Source organism: Planococcus citri, chromosome 2 (genome assembly GCF_950023065.1).
Source record: "Planococcus citri chromosome 2, ihPlaCitr1.1, whole genome shotgun sequence".
Classification (NCBI taxonomy): Eukaryota; Metazoa; Arthropoda; class Insecta; order Hemiptera; family Pseudococcidae; genus Planococcus; species Planococcus citri.
The window spans coordinates 57,764,707-57,783,764 of NC_088678.1; the positions used below are offsets into that span (position 1 = coordinate 57,764,707).

Sequence of the window (19,058 nt, forward strand, 5' to 3'; positions counted from 1 at the left end):
TGTGCGTGGCAAACATACGCCGAGAGAATTTATGTGTAAGCGAGTCGTATTGTAAGTGTATCTGAAAAGTATACGAGTATTCGCGCACCTAACCTAAAACCCATCCCGTTCGTTGACGTACGATGGCGCTGATTTATGGTATTCGAATTTCGTGTCTTTTAACAATTAAACCTTCTCGGGCACCTTTAAAAGGAAATTTATATGGGTAATTTTTATTTTACTGTCACCGCAGCGTACTTACTGCTTACTTACCGTACGGATACGGTACCTCTAGATGCTAGTAGATGTACGTAAAGTACGTAGACATATATGTAGCCTATGCAGTTGGTACAGAAAGGAGCAGAAGAGGATAAACGGCAACACGATGCATATGCATAATTGCAGCTGTACTCGTAAGTAACTTATGTCTCTAAGGGGTTTTACGATTACTTTATGGAATTACTGCACCGCTGTATGCAATCGGCGCTAGGATCTATTTATAATTGTGACATAAAAGCCCTTCGGAGTTACATTTCAGCGTAATGTTCGAATATGTATACGGCGGAGGAAAGGAAACTCACTCTCACAGTCGGATTGCATATAGCATTGCATTGCTTTAGTTTAGAGTTTGTTGACGTGTACCTATATAGGATTAAACTTCCGGATTAAAGGATAAGGGGTTACAGAGGTGAATCTGTGTTCGTTTGCTGAATGTGCACTCTGTGCAGTATGAAGTAGTGCGAGGGGTTTTACGATGAGATGCTGTGTTGGGTTCTGTGATGTTTGATGCGGTGAGCGAAGCGCGTACGTTCGTTGATGTATAACATTCATTTTTGGTTCATTGAAGAAACCGAGTGAGGAGATACTGAATGAGGATTTGTTTCTGTTTCATTTTTTTTCCTTTGAAAGGTGTGAGCGAGTATAAATTTACTTTTCACCCGAGTGTCTGATTTTGTCAAAATGTACTTATACGAGGGTGGTTCAAATATAACCCGGAAGTTTCCCACAGGCATGTGAGAAATTGAGTTTAGAAAAAAATTGCAGCACTGGATGATAGACTGGAGTGTTATGAAACGTAAAGAACAGCTGGATTCGCGAAGCCTCACTTTTTAGTGTATTTTTAGCCATGCGCAAGAATGAAGTTCTAGTGTCCCTTGCGCAACGCATCATTTTATGTTTTTTGGTCAAAAATCATGTAAAATCCGCGGAAAGTTATCAAAAATTACGCGAATAGTTTGTGGATGAGTGCCTTTATGAGAACCAAGCGTATGAATGGTGTTCCATTTTCAGAAATAGCGGAAAAGTGACGATGAAGGGAGCGCCAATTGAAGCAATGGTCAGGGCTTCAGCTGGGAAGGTCGTGTATAGAGTGTGTTGGGACATGAGGGGGTAATCTCATGTGATTTTCTGCCTTAAAAACCAACTATGAACTCACTGTAACATAGTAGCCTTCTAAGAAGCACAATAAAATCATCCTATACTGATCAAAACGACGAGAAATCACGATTCTTTGTGTGAAATTGCTGCAAAACAGTGCCAGGGTGCATACAGCTCGGCTTATGACTAAAAAACTGAACGAATTGGGATGAGAAATACCAGAACACCTTCCTTATAGTCTAGATTCGACACCTTGTTGATAATTACTAAATTGGTCCATCGATAGAGGCACTGAGTAAACATTACTTCAAAAGCAATAATCAAGGAAAATCATTTTTGCGCAAATGGCCACTTGAAACGCCGCGAACTTTTTGCAAAAAAAAAATTATAAAGCTCCCAAAGAGGTGGCAAATGCACACACCATATGAGAGAGACTACCAAGAATAACTGTACAAAATTGTAGCTCTGTAGGTGGATAGCAAAATTTTTTATGAAAAAATTCCGGGTTATATTTGCACCACCCTCGTAGATGATGATTTAGGGAGTTAGGCTGGTGTATTAAAAATTTAAAAATATTCTCTGCGGTACTGGTCCAAATTCTGATAAACTATTGGTTTTGAAAAGTAGGTGTTATCTATCAACAGATTAAACAGCCAATCTGCATTTTTCAAATTTTTTTTCACTCAGGGAAAAACTGCTCAAACAGCCAGAGTTTGGAAAGGTAAATTGGGCCAAACTCTGACTGTTTAAGCAGTTTTGCCCTAAGTGAAAAAAAAAATCTTGAAAAATGCAAATTGGCCCTTTTTACGAAATGCTGTCAATGTGTTATCCTGTGCATTGAGGGATTTTGACCAAATTCAGCAAAGACCTTTATTTTGAGTTGAAAGTTGATCAGAAAAAATTTTAGCTTCGAGGGTTTCCCTGAAAGAGAGATATGGGTCCTCAAAGAGAAGGCATTTCAGACAAAATCGTGGTTTTTTTCACTTCTGTCATTAGCCAACTTGTTTTGGAAAAAATTGGCCAGTCCCGAATGAAAGTACCTATTTGAGATTTTGAAAAAATAGAGAAAAATAGCCTAAAACTTATGCAATTTTTTCGATTTTTTGAAATTGGCAATAATGACAAAAAAATTGTCACAACTGCGTTTCAAAATATTTCCTCAGTTTCAGGAATGATATTTTTCAATATTTCAGCTAAATTAATGCGAAATATTTGCAAAGATAAAATTTTTGAAATACGAATTTATCCAAAAATAAGCGATTCAAGTACAAATTATCAACTACTCAGTAGAACTCTAAAAGTGGTCTTTGATTTTGATAGCAATCCCATAAATCGACGCAGAATCCAAATACTTTCATTTGGGCCTGGGCTATTTTTCCCAAAACTGGTTGAATAGTGGCAAGAGAGAAAAAACCATAATTTTTTCAAAAATTTCCTCTGTCTGAGGGCCCTTATCTGCTCTCCAGGGGCAGCCTCCGAAGTTGACATTTTTTCTGAGTAACTATTAGTAGTGTCGGAAATGTTTATTTCAATTTTATTAATTTTTTTTTACTCAAATTGAAATATTTTTTTATTTTTCTTACATATTTGTGTTAACTTATCCAAAAAAATTTCAATAGCTGATTTTCTGAATTTTTTCAAGTGCGAAGTGGGACTTTTTCGTAGCTTTGGGCATTAAATTACCAAAATATAGCGTCAAGAGCCGTAAAATAAACATTAAAATCTAACTATTTAGAAATTAAAGGTAATACGAGAGGAGGGGGAAGGATTTTGATTGCGGATTTCAGTTTTCATACTCTCTAAATTTAAAGCAGTCAAATTTCACTGCTTAGCAGTCACGACATTTTGCCTTTTTAAAGCAGTAGTTTTTTTTACTGCAAAACAGTGAAAAATTACTGAATTGGTCAGTCAAAATGATTTTTTACTGACCAATTCAGTAATTTTTCACTGTTTTGCAGTAAAAAAAACTACTGCTTTAAAAAGGCAAAATGTCGTGACTGCTAAGCAGTGAAATTGACTGTTTCAAATTTAGAGAGTATTTTATTTTCAGCGTTAAATTCCAAAATTTGAAATTTAGTGGGTATCGGAAGTTACATTTTAGAGTTTGCTGATTTCAGTTTCAAAATTAGACTCAGATAGTGGTTTTGAAAATTTCTATAGGGATATTGGTCGTTGGATTTTTTCGATGTTTTCTGAATAGAGCCAGTTCGTGATCAATTTTTTAAGCCCCCGCATAATCGAGAAATTTTTTCTCAATATTTATGAAACGACATGTTACTCTAATAAATCAGGTAGAATTCCATAGGGTTGCGAGATTTCAAAGATTTCAAATTTTACCTAACGAAGTGAATTTGAATAATTTATGACGAGAAAAAAATGAGCGTTGAGGGACGAATTATGATTCATCTTGAATCCAGGGAATGCTTCAAGCATTGTTTTGGCGTAGAAGTGTTATTATTCTATGTTTTTCTCATAAAAAATTGAATAATCGATATTTTAGGTCGAATGTATAATTTTTCTTGCAATTTTGAAGTGATAGTAAATGCCGTTTATGCTACTTTATATTGTATCTAAAATGAATATTTCTTTGCTTTCGGGTCAACTGAGGTCGCTTTTTCAACAAATGGTACTTTTCGTTGCCATTTTCGCTAAACAAATTCACCAGTAAAGTATGAATTTTTCTGTATCGGAGAAATTCATATTTTTCGTCACTATCTGAAATTTTCTAAAATTCCTATCTAGTTTTGTTTGTTTCCATTTTTTTTTTTTTTTGAAGAAGGAGAGACTTTTTGAAAAAGCTTTGTAGGTAATCAAATTACATATACTTATTTACTGTATCTATATCTAACTCATCCTGAGAAGTTGAAAAAAAGAAAGAGTGTCTGGATTCAACAATTCAAGGAAGGAAACAATTTAGAACTCGCAATAAAAGGTCTATGGACATTTTTTTGAAAAATTTGTTGGCATAGGGCAAGGTAGGGCAGGGAAGAAAAACAATAATAAGGACTTCAATGGTTTTTCAAAACCAAATTAATAAATTTTTAAAATTCAAATTGCAAAATAATATTTTTAATTTGGAAGCTTTTTTCTTTGACGAGAAAGTCCTTTCATTGATTTTTCTGGTTTTGTTGCTTACTCTTCATAACCGTTTCATTTTCAATTGAAAGAAATGAAAACAATGTGAAATTTATTGGAAAAGTTGGAGAAGAAATTAAAAGAAGAAAATTGGCGAAAAACAATAAGTTAATGAATAAATTTTACGAAATTCAATTCGATAAAATTCACCTCTTTCAATCCTCATCTTAGTGAATTTATTCTCTTCGGTGAAACCTTTTTTCCAACTTATTTGAATTTTTTGTCATCCTAAAGGGTCATTTGCTCATTCATCAGTTGGCATTTCTAAATTGATAAATTATTCCTCACGTACCTGTTGCCTTTATGCACATTTTCCTTTTTTTCGGGTCTTGGCAAAAACTTGATTGAATTCTCCAATGGCTCATTTTCCATAATCGGTTTCTAGCTTTCGCATTTTATACTTAAACGACGTTGAATTTTTAAAAATAGCCTTTCGCGGAATTCGATTAATAGGATTATTTTTCTTAAACTTGGAGAACATCTGTTGAAATTTTTTCCAGTTATTTGTTCGTTGATTCTGCGATGAAGGAAAAATTTAGCCATTTATTTTCTAAAATAGCTGAAATTTTTTGTCGTTTCGTCGCATTGATTTACGCTGTTGGTTCCTCTCGAAATTTAGTTTATTTCAGCTGTCTGCAGTTATTTAAAACGTTGTATTTTAAACATTTGTATGTACATAGCTATGTACTGTTGTCGTCCATACATTTCCAATATGGACTTTTACAATAGAATGTCGTGTAAAGCGATAGGAAATAAGTATATGGGTTCAAAATGATATTTCTTCTATAGCTTTTCTTTTTATGTACAATATGCGATTGGCTTCCCGGTAATACTTGAAATGTGTCTATTACCACGTTAGTTATATTCTTCGGCCCCCATATAGATAACCGTTTGCGAAATGAAAAATGCGAAAAAAAGAAACAATTTCGTACATGTTTTTTCCCCTTTTCTGTATAACTCAGGTGATAAAGATGGACGATAAGAGTATACCTTATGTACATGTTCTGGACATCATTGCTACATCGTGACGGCTATGTAGCTCGAGTTTATCTGTAAGACCTCCTATCGTAGCAACATTTTGGCGATAACTTTTTTTTTCTTTTTTGAAGCTTGTGGAGGGACGAGTAAAGCGCGAGGGAAAGTTGTATAATTACAGAATTAACGATAATGAGAATTTTTCCAACGTATAATACTTATAATCTGGCACTTCCCGTGGATGTGTTTCGTTGTACGTGTTCGGAGGAAAAAGGGGAACAAAGAACAAAGAGTTATAGAATGTATTAACTGGCCAGTTTGTGGTCAGATACCTCTGTGTACCTCTTAGGCCATCCAATGCGTCCGCCACGCTGTGATGTTACGAATCGACAACTTGTTTAATTTGTTCGCAAAAAAAAAATTCGAATATTATGTACCTACGTACTTTTTTTTCGCACACCGAATAATTACACGAAGTACGAGCATGTAGAAGCCGTGCTCTGGTAACCATTACATATCGTACGTGTATGTGAGTAGATTCGACGTCGACGTCGGTTGTCGTCGATGATGAAGAGTTCGAGAGTCTGCAGGAATGCCAGGGGCAAGAGACGGCGGCGGAGCTTAGCGTCGTCGTCGACGTATGGTTTTTGGCATAAGCTCAAAATTTTGATCCACAAAGGGGAGGAGAAGAGCGTAGAAAAAAGTCGGATGTAAAATGGGCGCTGATTTTTCCCCGACTCGTTCGCTCGCAGCGATCGGTCATCTTCGGAGTTTTCGCGGTCCTTCTGCTCTCCCTTGCAGCCCTTTGTGTGACCCGAAAAACCATTCGGAACGTGTTCCTAATTATAGAATGTTCGGAGGAGGCTTACAGTGTGTAAAGTTAACGCGTCGCGATCGAGTCGACAGCTTTTCTCCGAGTGCGGTTTTTTTGTTGCTTACTCTCTTCTCGATATACTTAGGTAGTTTCTATAACGGAAAACTCGCCGTGTATCCGTAAATACGCCTCCGGATTTATTTTTGGATTCCGCGCCGGACTGAACTTTTATTTTTGGGATTTTTATTTGGACGCCGGACCCGTGTTGTGGTTCAAACGTGGGAAAAAAAGCCGACACGGCGGAATTACTCGAACCCCTTTTGCATATAGTAAGTAAATTTATTGTAAACGTGTTTTTCATCATGCTCTTCAGTCTTCGCTCAAGGTCGAAAAAATCATTTTATCTGTTTCGGGGGGAATTTTCCTAATAGGTGGTGATTGTTTTGATTACATTATTTACCTACCTATCTAATGTATTTTATTATCATTGTTGTTATTCTTCCCCTATTCAATGATTGTTTCCTAAGCACGTGACTTTCCTTGTTATTAACCTAGGCCTACCCTGCTCTTGGGCTCACCCTTCCATGTTTTTGTTTTACAATGTACCTTTGTAACCTTTATCTTCGGTGTTCGTTTCGAAATGTTTATTTTTCGCTAATTTGTGCTCTCGATTTGCATCGGTTTCGGTACCTACACCTAGACCTACATGACACATTGTACCATCGTGAAACAAGGTGTGCGTTTGCCCGAGCATTTGATTTATTACGGTTGATGACTCCTTCTTCGAATACATACCTATATTGGTAGGTTTTTACTATCGTTGTCGTCTCATGTACGAAGGGGTCTTCGACTCGTCATCTCATCGCCGTTGACGCATAAATGCGAAAATATCAGCTGGTAGGGTGTATTAATGAGTTACGTTTTACTTTTTCATACGTAATTAAAACGTTCCGTGTTTCTATAACCTTTTTTCATCGTTGCATGATGTATTAGTGGCGTATAGGAGGAGGCGTTTACAAGGGTGAATATTGAATGACGTGTTTCTTTGGTGTTGAGGTTTTGGACTCGAATCGTACTGTTGTTGAAGAATTGTTTTGTTTTCATTTTTTTAGTTCATGTGGGGTGAGATTTTGATAAATTGAGCTGATGCGAGGTAGAATTTCTTCGCTTTCTAGTTGTCAAGAAATAAAGCTGTTATAGACAGTTATAGGTCAATGTGTAACATTTCTATTGTCGATTTTTTTTGGGGGGAAAATGGCGGAGGAAGTGGCATGAGAAGGAAGTTGCTAGTAGTTGATCTGAAAAATTTTGATAGGTTATAGCGACTCTTTTAAAAGATGAAAAAGTTTTACACATTGACAAAATGAGAACTGAAAATCGAGAAGGAGCTGTAAGGTGCTGTCATTTGGTTTTCAAAAACTATAGATACCTCATCTGAATGAATAAAATCACTTTGAAGAGTGTAATTCTTCTTCTAGCCAATGACGTTTTCCAAAAACTATCACAAATAAAATTATTCTGCGAATTAAATCAATTGGAAAAATTGTCATTTCATCTTTTATTTCACTTTAAAAATTCACCATTATTCGGCAAAATGGTATTTTTTCTGACGAAAATTTTTAGCCCCCCCCCCCCACAAAAACATATATAAACACCTCTAATTTTGTTCCTGTCATGTCGGGTTGGCTGATTTTTGTGAAATTGAATAAAAAGCCAAAAACAAAAATCAATTGCACAACATTGCATTCAAGTATCCGAACCAAAAAAAAAAAAAAAAACAGGATTAGAATTGTTCTTAACGGAGGGGGGGGGGGACTTTGAGGGTCCCTTTCTCTCACTTTTTTAAAAAATTGAAGTCCGTAAAAATACTTGGAAAATTTTTGATCTCTTTCATTTCAGGTTAGAATTTTTCTAAATAACGATGTTTTGAAGAAAACCCTCCTTTAGCCCTCCGACAATGTTAGTCCCCTTCAATGAAACCCCCAAAATTGGAAACTTCAAAAATTCAAGCCCGTAAACTTTTTTCGGAAAATTAGTCGTTTCTGATCAAGAACGTTAGTGGCTATTCAGAACGATTCTGCGAGCAAAATACACCAAAATTCCAATAAATGTTTGCATTAAATACATCCAAGTAATAGTATGAAAGCAGTACAAAGGCCTTAAAAATCATTAAAAATCACAAAAATTTGCTCAAAACTTGAAGAAAATTGCTCAAAATAATGAAACTTGTTCAAATTTCACCAAAGTAGCTAATTAAAAATATTTAAAAACTGACTAAGCATTTCAAAATTTGAGAAAATCGTGTAAAATTCAAATAGATTATTATTCAACGTCACCAAAAATTGACCAAATGTCAACAAAATGTAATGAAGTGTTACACAAATCTGACAAATTGCTTTACTGTATCATAAATTGCGAAATTAGCTTATTATAAATCACAAGAAATTGAAATTGATAAAAGTTTTGAAATTTGAACAAGTTTTGCAAACCTTAATGCGTAAATTATTAAATCAACTTAACCTCTTCTTTCTCAAAAATTGATCACTATTATTAAAACGTGAAGATATTGTGAAAAAACCACGTTGAAGTATCAGAAAAACTGAAATCAGCATAATAAAATTGTCTGAAAATTACAAATACAAGAAATTTATTAAATACTATGTCGTGAAAAAAATTCGAAAATGACTGACAATTTGACGAAATATCTTGGAATTTGAGTTTAATTTTGCCAAAATTGTACAAAATGATTACAGGGAAGCTTGTAAAGTCTCCATAAAATTGATAAAAGTTTAGTAAATCAAGAAAAATTGAGAAAAAAATTGCATAAAACGTTATTAAAATGACGTAAATCAATCAAAATCAGTCAAGTTGATCAAGTTGATCAAATGCTTCTGAAATTAAGAAAAAAACCGCTTTAAGATGTTATGATTTTCTGACTAAATAACGTCGTTTGTAAAAAAAAAAAAAAAAAAAAAAGATCTCGAATACAATACAAATATATCAACAAAACCACTTTAGGAGTTTTGATTCTGCTGTTAGCTAACGCCGTTTCATAAAACCACCTTAAACAGCTGATCACTGTAATAACAAAACCGCTTTATGAGTCACCATTCTCCCACCAGATAACGTTGTTTTTAAAAAATTCTTCTTTCTTCCAACATCGTTCTGAAAGACTAGTTCGTGGCAATTTTAAAAAAGGAATATTTAGCTCTCAATTTTTCTTCTTGAAAGCCAATTTCATTTCCTGGATTAAGGATAGGGAAATAATTAGTAAGTAGGTATGTTTTTTTGTACACGGATTTTGGCAGATTTTTGAGAATCTGGATTTTAGCAGATTTAAAATCCCCTAAAATCTGCTAGGGTAGTAGTTTTTGAAAATGGATTTTAGATTTTACTGCGTTTACTTGAAGAGAGAAGACTTTTAAGCTTTTGAAAGTTTCTGGTTGGAATTTAAAAATTTTTTTAGAAGATTTTTAAAATGTTCAAAACCCAGATTTTTAAGAATCTGCGTTAAAAAAAACATACTTATTGTCATCAGGAACCCACTCTTGCACGATTCTTCCAAGATCTTCCTTAGACTCTAGTGTTAGGCTAAACGCAGATATATTGTCGTCGACTTATCAAAAGTCTATTCTACCTTCATCCTCTCAACTACAGAATCCCTTCATGTATCTCAACACATTTTCTTCTCTATCCCTTTTTTTCTCTCTCTCTTTACGTAGGTAAATGTGTATAGGTTGAGGTACGTATGTGTAAACGAGGCCGAAAGGCGAACATCAGAGCAGCGAACACCCTTTCGCGAGACGTTCTTCCTACTTCCGAAACGTCTTGTCTGTCATGTAGCTCGTGCCGCTGACTCCATCACAGGGGTTCATCTACCCCAGAACACCGTATGGGCTAATAAAATACATTCGTACGTGTATATGTCGACCAACACACATACGTACCGACCACTCGTCTCCTCATATTGTAGGTGACAGATTTACGTCTGGCTTTCGCTTTCTTCTCTTCGTGTACTAGGCTATAATGCTAACGTTGCAGTGCAGCGGTTGCGCTATATGTACGAGTGTACTGCGTATGCTGTACTCGTAGATTCAGCGATCTACTCATCATCGCAGGGACCGGGGTAAGAGTTGGAGAGAAAAAAAAGGCAGCTTGTACAAGTAAACGGGAACGGTGTCAATTTGGCTGACGCTATAAATCGCTATTCACAAATTAACTCGCCGCAACAGCCAATCAAACTACAAGAATGCTATCGTCGACGACAAGTTTTACTTTTTTGATGACGCCGTCATCACCCGTCATCGTCGCTGCCGCAGCTCAATTTCAATGATCATCGTTAGCGACGTGCTCGCGTACTATAAGTACTACTACGAGTATATGATGACATATACATATTATTTGCAATAATTTTTCATACACACCCAAGAGTATAACAGAAAGGGAGGGAGAGGGGAGAGATAGAAAAATGCATGGGTTACGTCATTTAAGTACCTAATCACGAATGTTTTAATCAAAATGCAATTTTCAAATCAACATCGAGAAAAATAAAATGGTGCTAGGATTCTTATTCGTCCGACGTACCAGTGTGATTATTTGGTATTTTTTTTCAACTTTTTTTATTTTTGAAAAAAGCCTTTCGTTTTTCGTAATTTTTCGTTAAAAAAAAGTTCAACTTTTCTATATATCCGTTTGCTTTTATGTGGAAATATTTCATTTTAAAAATTCCATGTCGATGAACAGGTATAGGTATGTTTGTGTATATCTTTTACATTTCAATTCTGACAACATTGACATTACCTAACAATACGATAAGCCTTCGTGCAAAACTGTCAATCGTGTTTTCCCTTCTCTTTCTTTCGTACTACGTCAAGTTGTAGGTACTGTAGAAGTTTCCTTATCAATTTGCAATCACCTAATAAAAATTAAAGTACTTTTTCGTCCAACTTTTGTTTTCCCCTCTTTTTAAAATACTTACTTTTGTACATTTTTAGACACCATTTTTTTCCTGAAAATAAATTTGAAAACGATTGTCAAACTGAACGTTGAATTATAATACTTAGATGACGCAAAATTTCATAAAGAGAAGTGCGAAGAGTCAACAAAAACACACAACTTATGAATGGTCAAGAAAGTATGTTGAAAACTCTCACGAGTCTCAATTTTATTGCTTTTAGGAGTTGCTTCTTTACAATTTTCAAAGTTTACTGTGATCTTATTGTTTTTATTATTAAAACAAAAATATTCTCGAAGTACCTACATAAAGGCTGAATCTTTGTGAAAAAATTTCCGAGTAAACTTTAATAGCTAAAATTTCAATCGTGATTTGTTTGTCGGTTGCTTGATTTTTCAAGAAAGGAAAGGAAGGGAGGGAAAGGGAAGAAAAAGTGGATAGTGGATATAATATTATTTTGTAATATAATTATGCAGGGATCTCCCAGGAACAATTTTCTAAAACCTAAAATTTTCGAATTTTTTCTACCTACAGCTTTCGAAATCGACATTTCTGTTGATTCCTTCACCTTAGTTTCTGAAATTAAAAAATGTGGTAAATCATTTGTAATTTTTCCTACCATCAAATCTCATCGATGCTTCTCCTCCACCCCCCTTTAAAAGTAGGGCTTCCAACTGAATTGGATCTTGCTTCCATTGCAAATGATTTTCGTATCTAAAATTCAACTTTTTTGGAATCAAAGCTCTAAACCACTGAAAGCTAAAGCTCATTCGCGAGCATTGCAAAGTTGCCCAATATTTTAGCGGTTAAAAATCTGAAATCCTGGTGAACCAACGTCGTTTCATTGACGTCTAAGTACCGTATTCGCGAGCAACTCGCAAACTGTATAAAAACGTAAAAGTTTTTAGCGTGCGTGGGCGTTCGATAAATTGGTTTTAATAAACCGGCAACAGTCAGTCACGTCAGCGACGGAACTCGCGTTATCGAACCAAGAGTCAGCTTTTAGACAATGTAGATTAGATACCTCTATACGTGTACTGCTAAATGAGATCAGCACGCAGCATCGCGGTACATTTATCAGAGCAAGGTGGTGTAGGACCGGGGGTAAGGGTAGGGTACAACAACAGCTGCTGCTTATAGTATGTGTATGTATACGTAAACGTATGTAATGTAATGTACTCGTACCTCTGCTGCTCTATAAACTCTCTGGTGGCTCGAGCTCGCGTCGAGGCGTTCCGACGCGTGGCTATGGATGCGGTATGCGTTTGGCGGAAATCCGGACAGTGGATGAAGATTTTTGTTAGACGGGAGTCTGTTGCGTATCGTCTTGGTTCCTGCGTCAGCGTCGGAGAAGTCAGTGTGTAGTGTGTGCTGTGTAAGTGTATACTCATACGTGTAGTGTAAGCGTGTGTTATACCAGATAATAAAAATCTGGTCGAGGAATATGTACCGGGTCTACCTACCGGGCTTGCTTACCGGGTACTCGGACCCGCTGCGTTATGCTCTGTATTCGTATAAGCAAGCATATGAGCATGATTCACGGTGTGTGAGGCGGATTGCGGCCAATGTGTGCGTTCAAGATGCGTTTAATTCGCCTCTTCTTCGAGATCTTCGACGATTAACAACGGGGGGGGGGGTCGAGATGGTGTTTTAACCCTTAACTAGACTGTAGACTCATTTATTTAGCGCACGCTTCTTTATACTGCTACTTTTTTTTTGGGCAATGTATGGCATGATCGCATTGTCATCGTGAATGAAATTTGCTCTGGGAATAAGGTTGGGCTAGGGTCGAAGGGAAGAAGATTCCAAGATTTCAAACGGTTGTAATTCAACATATTTTATGGGTGCGCGAGACAAAATTTTTGTTGAAAGAATCATGTGTCAAACATTTAGGCCTATGTACCCATACAAAAATTGACAGAAAAACGGAGCGAAGAGGAGAAAATATTTTGAAGTACCTACTTATCGATACATTCCAAAAAAAAAAGTATGGATATTTTTCCTACAAAAAATTACGAAAAACGAAAGGCTTTTTTCAAAAAAAAAAAAAAGTTTAAAAGAAAACTACAAAATAATCACACTGGTACGTCGGACGAATAAGAATCCTAGCACCATTTATTTTGAATTTCAATACATATTATGTATTGAAATTCAAAATATCGGGAAAATATCGATATTTTTCATTCCTATATTCAGTATCATCGAAAAAGTATATCGTAATCGTTAAACATGACTTACTTTTAATGCAAAAAATTCAAATTTAAGTTGAAAAATTCAGAAATTTCTAAAAACTTGTTTCTGTTGCTCTGTTTTATTTCTTTCTTTCTTTTTTTCATTTCCTAAATCGTATTTCGAATATGAAGGAGTCGTACTTGAAAAAGGGGAAAAAAATGAATCTGCAGAACATTCAATTCAATAATTGCCCACCTGTAAAATGATTATTTTTTCCCGATGACTTTTTTCTGGAAATACTTCAAGCGTTGAGCTTTATAAAAAAAATTAAATTTAAAAATTTTTTCCGGTTCTATGATGTTTATTATTTTTTGCCAAATTCCAAAAAGGAATGCCTTTTTTTGTATTTTAGTAAAAATATGAAATTTTCTTTTTTTCTCTCTTTTTCTGTTTGAAGATGAAAAATGTCAACTCTCTCTCCTTTAGAAAAAAAATCAATATTTGAAAATAATGCCAAAAGTCTTGCTTTTTCAAAGTTCAAAAAAGGTCAAAGTTATGAAATTTTAAAAAATGAAAAAAAAAATGATCTACATTCCATATCCTATTCACCAAAAAAATGTAACGAAAGTTCTAAGCATTTGCAAAGCTTTCTATTGTGATTTATCGTCATAAGTGTGGGAGGGGAGGGGGGATAAACATCGAAATGAAAATTTTGAATTTTTCAGATCATTAATTTCCCATAATTTCTAAAAAAATGTATACTTTTTAGCATACCTATGCCTACCTCAACGAAAAATGAACCCTAAATTTGTAAAATACGAACAAAATAAAAGTACATAATTATTTCCTATACGAGCAAATTTTTTACTGTCCTGCAAGATGCCAAACACAGGGATTGCAAGTCCTAACACTCCTCCAAGCATTGAAAAAAGTCTTGCATTGGGGTTTTCATTGAAAATTTAATTTATTACCAATTCATTTTTTCTTTATTAGTCTAATAATATTGTTTGAGGGCGTAAAAAATTGTGATGCATGCAACGATCTGAAACACGTTTGGTAGGAGGAGGAGGGGGGGGGGTGAAATCCTGAAAAAAACACGGTGCTCAAAGTCCCACAAAATCCGTACAGGAGATTTTTGTTTTGATTTGGAGATTTTATTAGATATCCTAGCCGGGCCAGGGCCGTAGAGGGGGGGCAAAGGGGGCAATTTGCCCCGAGCCCTCGTTTTTCAGAGGCTTTCATTTTTTGAGAAAACTTATAAGTTGGCAATTGGCAATTTCAAATGTTCAGTGATTAACTGACAACTCTGAAATTTGTAAATTGTGTCTAAAATTGTTAAAAATCACTATTTTTCAAACGTAATTTCCCCCAAAAGAATTCGCCTTCGCTCCGCTCGGGAAATATTTTTAACTTCTTTTCGTGGTTTTGAATTTCAAAACACTCCTCAAAATCAAAATCGCATGACTTGTCATAATTTTGTGCAATATAAATACATTTTTTTTTAACCTACAGGATTGGTGGGAGGGGGTGAAAATTTTGCTTGGGGCCCTCAACTTTTTTGCCCCAGGCCCTCAGTGGCTCTCTACTAGCCCAGGGATGAAACTTGGTAGGAACTAGGAAGACACTTCTCCAATCGTCGATAGTTGGGAAAATGCAAATTCGAAGATTTGGAACTTTTCACTTCCATCAAAAAGAATTTATTTTCACTTCTTAAATTAAAAATTTTCGATAGCTGTTGCCCTTGCTTTTACATATTTTATTCAAACTTTAAAAAATGTCAAGTGCAGAAAAATTGACTTCTTGCGTAAAAATGAAAGTGTTTTACTTCTTCAAAAGCTTTTGCCCTGGATTCGCTCGGGTCAATTTTCCCGCATTTTCCAGAATAGGCAATTTTAAATTTCAAACTTTCAGTAGGTAATTTTATGCGTAAAAAAATCAACTCTAGAATTTCCAGAAATACCCCACTTTCATTCCTGCCCCTGCACAATTGTAGAAATATTGTTGAAGGAAAAATGCAGGAGACCAAAAAAGCAAAATTATGGATCACCAATCACAAATCTTTATTTTTCAAGTAAAAATGCAAGTTTACCAAGTTTTACAATTTACCTATTTTGAATAAAATTTTCTGCATACAAAATGCATAAATATAACAAACTGAATGATGGAAGATGATTTTGGTGAAATAGTTCATTTTCCTTTTATTTTTTTCGTATTGATGCTTTGCTGGAATTATTGTTATTTTTTTTTGTAATTTTCACCAATTTATTGTGTCTTAAGGAAGGATCATGATTCATGAGAAAGAAAAGGGAGCGTCAATATCCTCAAAGGGTCTTTTTCAAATGCCCATTTCTTGTGCACGCGGATACGTGTACCTAGTCTTTAAAGATCTAATTTACACTAAAACTTTTACGTACAACGTTAATTAATGCGAGTAGGCCTATACGGTGCAAGCAGCACTGGAACTCATTTCTTATAAACATTTCAGCGGAGAAATGGTAATGGATAACGGTGTGTTTTCAATATAGTGCAACATGTATACATATACAAATGCCATACTAAAGGGCGGAAAGATGCACGTAATTTATCCGGCGTGTGTTTATCCCTGTATCATGTTCCGCCGTGCATCGGTCAATGAACCTGTAGTACAGATTTCTTTGTTTTTTAAAAAGCCTCATGTCTTCGTCGTTAAAAGTACCTACTCGTACCTATGCAGTATGCACATTGCACACAGAAACACATGTATGGATCTAGGTACTACGCTACCTTCAAGCAAACGTACTTTATATCTACACATTTACAAAATCTGTTCAGCTTCAGCGTAGCCTTTTGGGCATAAAAATTGAAAAATTCCACCGCAGCAGCATTAAATTACCTACGCAAGAAAAAATATTCAGCGTTTTTGATCGTAGATCTAAACGATGCGGACGTGTTAATTTACAATAATACGATGGTTTTGTCGCGTACATTACGATTTCGGAGGGTTGAAAATTAAGTGAAATTTTTCAAACGCCAAGTTCACTATTCATGCTCTCGCTCATGCTGCGAACTTAATCATACAAACGAGCTAATACTTAGCTGTTTTGGAATACTGCCTAATAACTATGTTTTGTTTACGCCTATTCCCTAATGGATGAGTCTGGTTGAAGTAGTGTACGGATTTTTTCTAAAGTTTTCATTTTGCATTGCACGGCGAGGAGGCGGGGGGGCGGGGGAGGGGCAGGACGACGCAGGAGGACGCGGCTCTCGTGAAGTGAAAATTTATCGCTGCGCGTATATTTCTTCAGTTTGTGAAATGATGAATCAAAATTTATGCTACGATGCCAAGCTCGATGTACGTGAGGTTTACGAGCGGGGAAATTGCACTTTTTTCTACGCGTAAATGTTTAGTTGGACTTATTGAAATGTCGATTGTTTCGAGTCGAATCGTTTCCCGCGCGTTTGACGTACTCGTACTTGTAGCGAAACTGGTTCGCTGACGAATAAATTCGAGCTTCGGCTAGTTTTCCAGTTTAGCGAACTTGTATGTAATATGTATTTAAAGAAATGATCGCTATTATAATAGGAAAAACCTAGGACTAGGTGGCAGGAGAATGACATGCGTGAAAGTGTCGTATGACGTAGGTAAATATTGTTAATCGTGTACGAGGTGCGAAGATTGTTCGATAAATAATCCCTTCATTTTCCCGACTTGGAACCTTGCGATGTACTATAAAGTTGGTTCACCACTTAAAATAATTAAGAATTTCCCTATATAGTTTTGCAAAAACTCGTTGACGTCATTATAACTTTGTATATGCATTTTCTCATTACCTACATTTGCTCGAATTTAGGAAAATTTAAGTATAGCTAGTTAATCCTAGTTCAGCATTATATTGCATTCATTTTTCAAATTAAGGATTCAACTAATCTGCAATTCATTTTGTTTTTTGTTTCAGGTGAGTTCAAGTTTTGTTCGTAGAAATTAGAGAACATGGTATAGAGTAAGTCGTGTGATTTTTTTCAGCAATTTTATTATTCAATGGTGCTTTAGAAATTTTATAATATTCGATTTCAGAAATCATATTTTTTGACCTCAGGAACGTATTAAAAAGTGACTCCTCCCCCTCTCCACTTTTCATCATCTGATATACCTATGATTAAGTTTTCGTCAACGATAACGCTTTTATTCAAAAAAATTTAATAATCGAAATTGAGAAGGTGTCATAAGTCATAACGCACTTTTTTCCATTTTGAAATTCAAGATTAATTCTTCATCGCGTTGTTTTTAATATCTCATTTTTTATCGAAACAAAAAACCAGGGTAGTTCACCCGCGAAAAAAAAAGCTTTTACCGAAAATAGAAATTTTATACCCTCGAAGGGGTTTTATTTTTAGAACCGGTGCTAATTTTTAATAATAAATTTTTTCTAACGCGTTAAAAAATTCAAAACACGTGAAACTCGAAACGCGAAACATTCTCAAATTTACTGGAGAACCTCGTCTTACTTTTAGATAGGTACCTGTAGTTTAGCTATATAGTTGTAGGTAGGTACATATAAACGCGTGGCTTGGTGTAAAATCATCCTAAATTAAATTGTCATTCGAGAATCGAAACGTTACTTTTTAATAATTCAGTTGAGCGTGTATTTTGTATGAAAACATCTATACCTATCGCAGTTTCTATATTTACCATTATATTACACGTCTAAGTGTACACGTATTAGATCGAGAAATTCCTTGGCAAGTTTGAAAAAGAGGGTGCGAATGAGAGAAGGTACACTATGTAAGTATCGCGCGCCAGGACCTGTTGATTTTCATTTCAAACCGACGAAAGGGACAGGAAGGGACGTTGGTTTATTTGATACGCCGGTGGCAGTATAGCAGTAAAATTCAAGGACTAAAATATCAAACTCCCTCGGTTAATTTTCAAATTAAAGTATACGACGAAGCTGGTTTTTCGTACGTGTACGTCGATTTTGTTGTGCTGGGGTGGGTGGTGAAAATTTTCGTATTCATAAATCAATGGCGACTTTGAGTTACTTGAAACTCAGCGGTGTTCGGAGACTCCCACGCAAAGGGATTTTTCTCGATAGGCTCTTGTTAGTAGATGCTACTCGATGATATTAGGAAAAAAAAGTTTGAAAAATTATGTCGTATTATTTTACTCTTGCTCGCGAAAACTTAATTGCGTTTATTCGACGATAAGGTAGGTAAGGGAAGAAGAGCGAAAAAAGTGACATATTTTGCAAAATATATAGAGGTAGCCGTTGCAAAGGACGTATACGAATAATGGAATTATGAATTATGTATCAGCACGTATGACGCAATCGAACGCATACTTATATATGTAAATTCGACGCGACTATACATTAATTTTCATCGAATAAGTAAACTTGTGTACGTAGTTTAAGCGTTTCCTGTTTATCTAAGGGCAGTTCGGTAGTATTCTTGAAGATTATGGCTATAACTGAGTGGATTACACGTGGGTTTCAAAGCGAAAATTACGCGACAATAGACGAATTCCGGTTAGTAATTTAGGTGAAAATTTGAGGATGTTTTTTTTATTTTTCAAAATCTGGAGTTCAGGTGTCGTATTCTACCGTCTTTGTCCATTTTGGCGAAAAAATACTTAGTAGATATTGGAAGGAGTTGAATGAAAAAGTAGTTCTTTTC

General features: G+C 35.4%; 1 protein-coding gene across 9 annotated transcripts in view; it reads left to right on the plus strand.

Moving 5' to 3' along the window:
* The window catches only part of Mef2 (myocyte enhancer factor 2), a 112,554-nt gene that overhangs the window by 50,377 nt on the left and 43,119 nt on the right, over positions 1–19,058 (plus strand). Inside the window, exon 1 of one of the 9 annotated variants that reach the window (XM_065351613.1) lies at positions 6,329–6,609. The exons of the other annotated variants lie outside the window; for them this stretch is intronic. The gene's annotated coding sequence lies outside the window, so the exon portion shown is untranslated. Of the gene's footprint in view, positions 1–6,328; positions 6,610–19,058 lie in introns of those variants that run through there. 9 annotated transcript variants of the gene reach the window in all.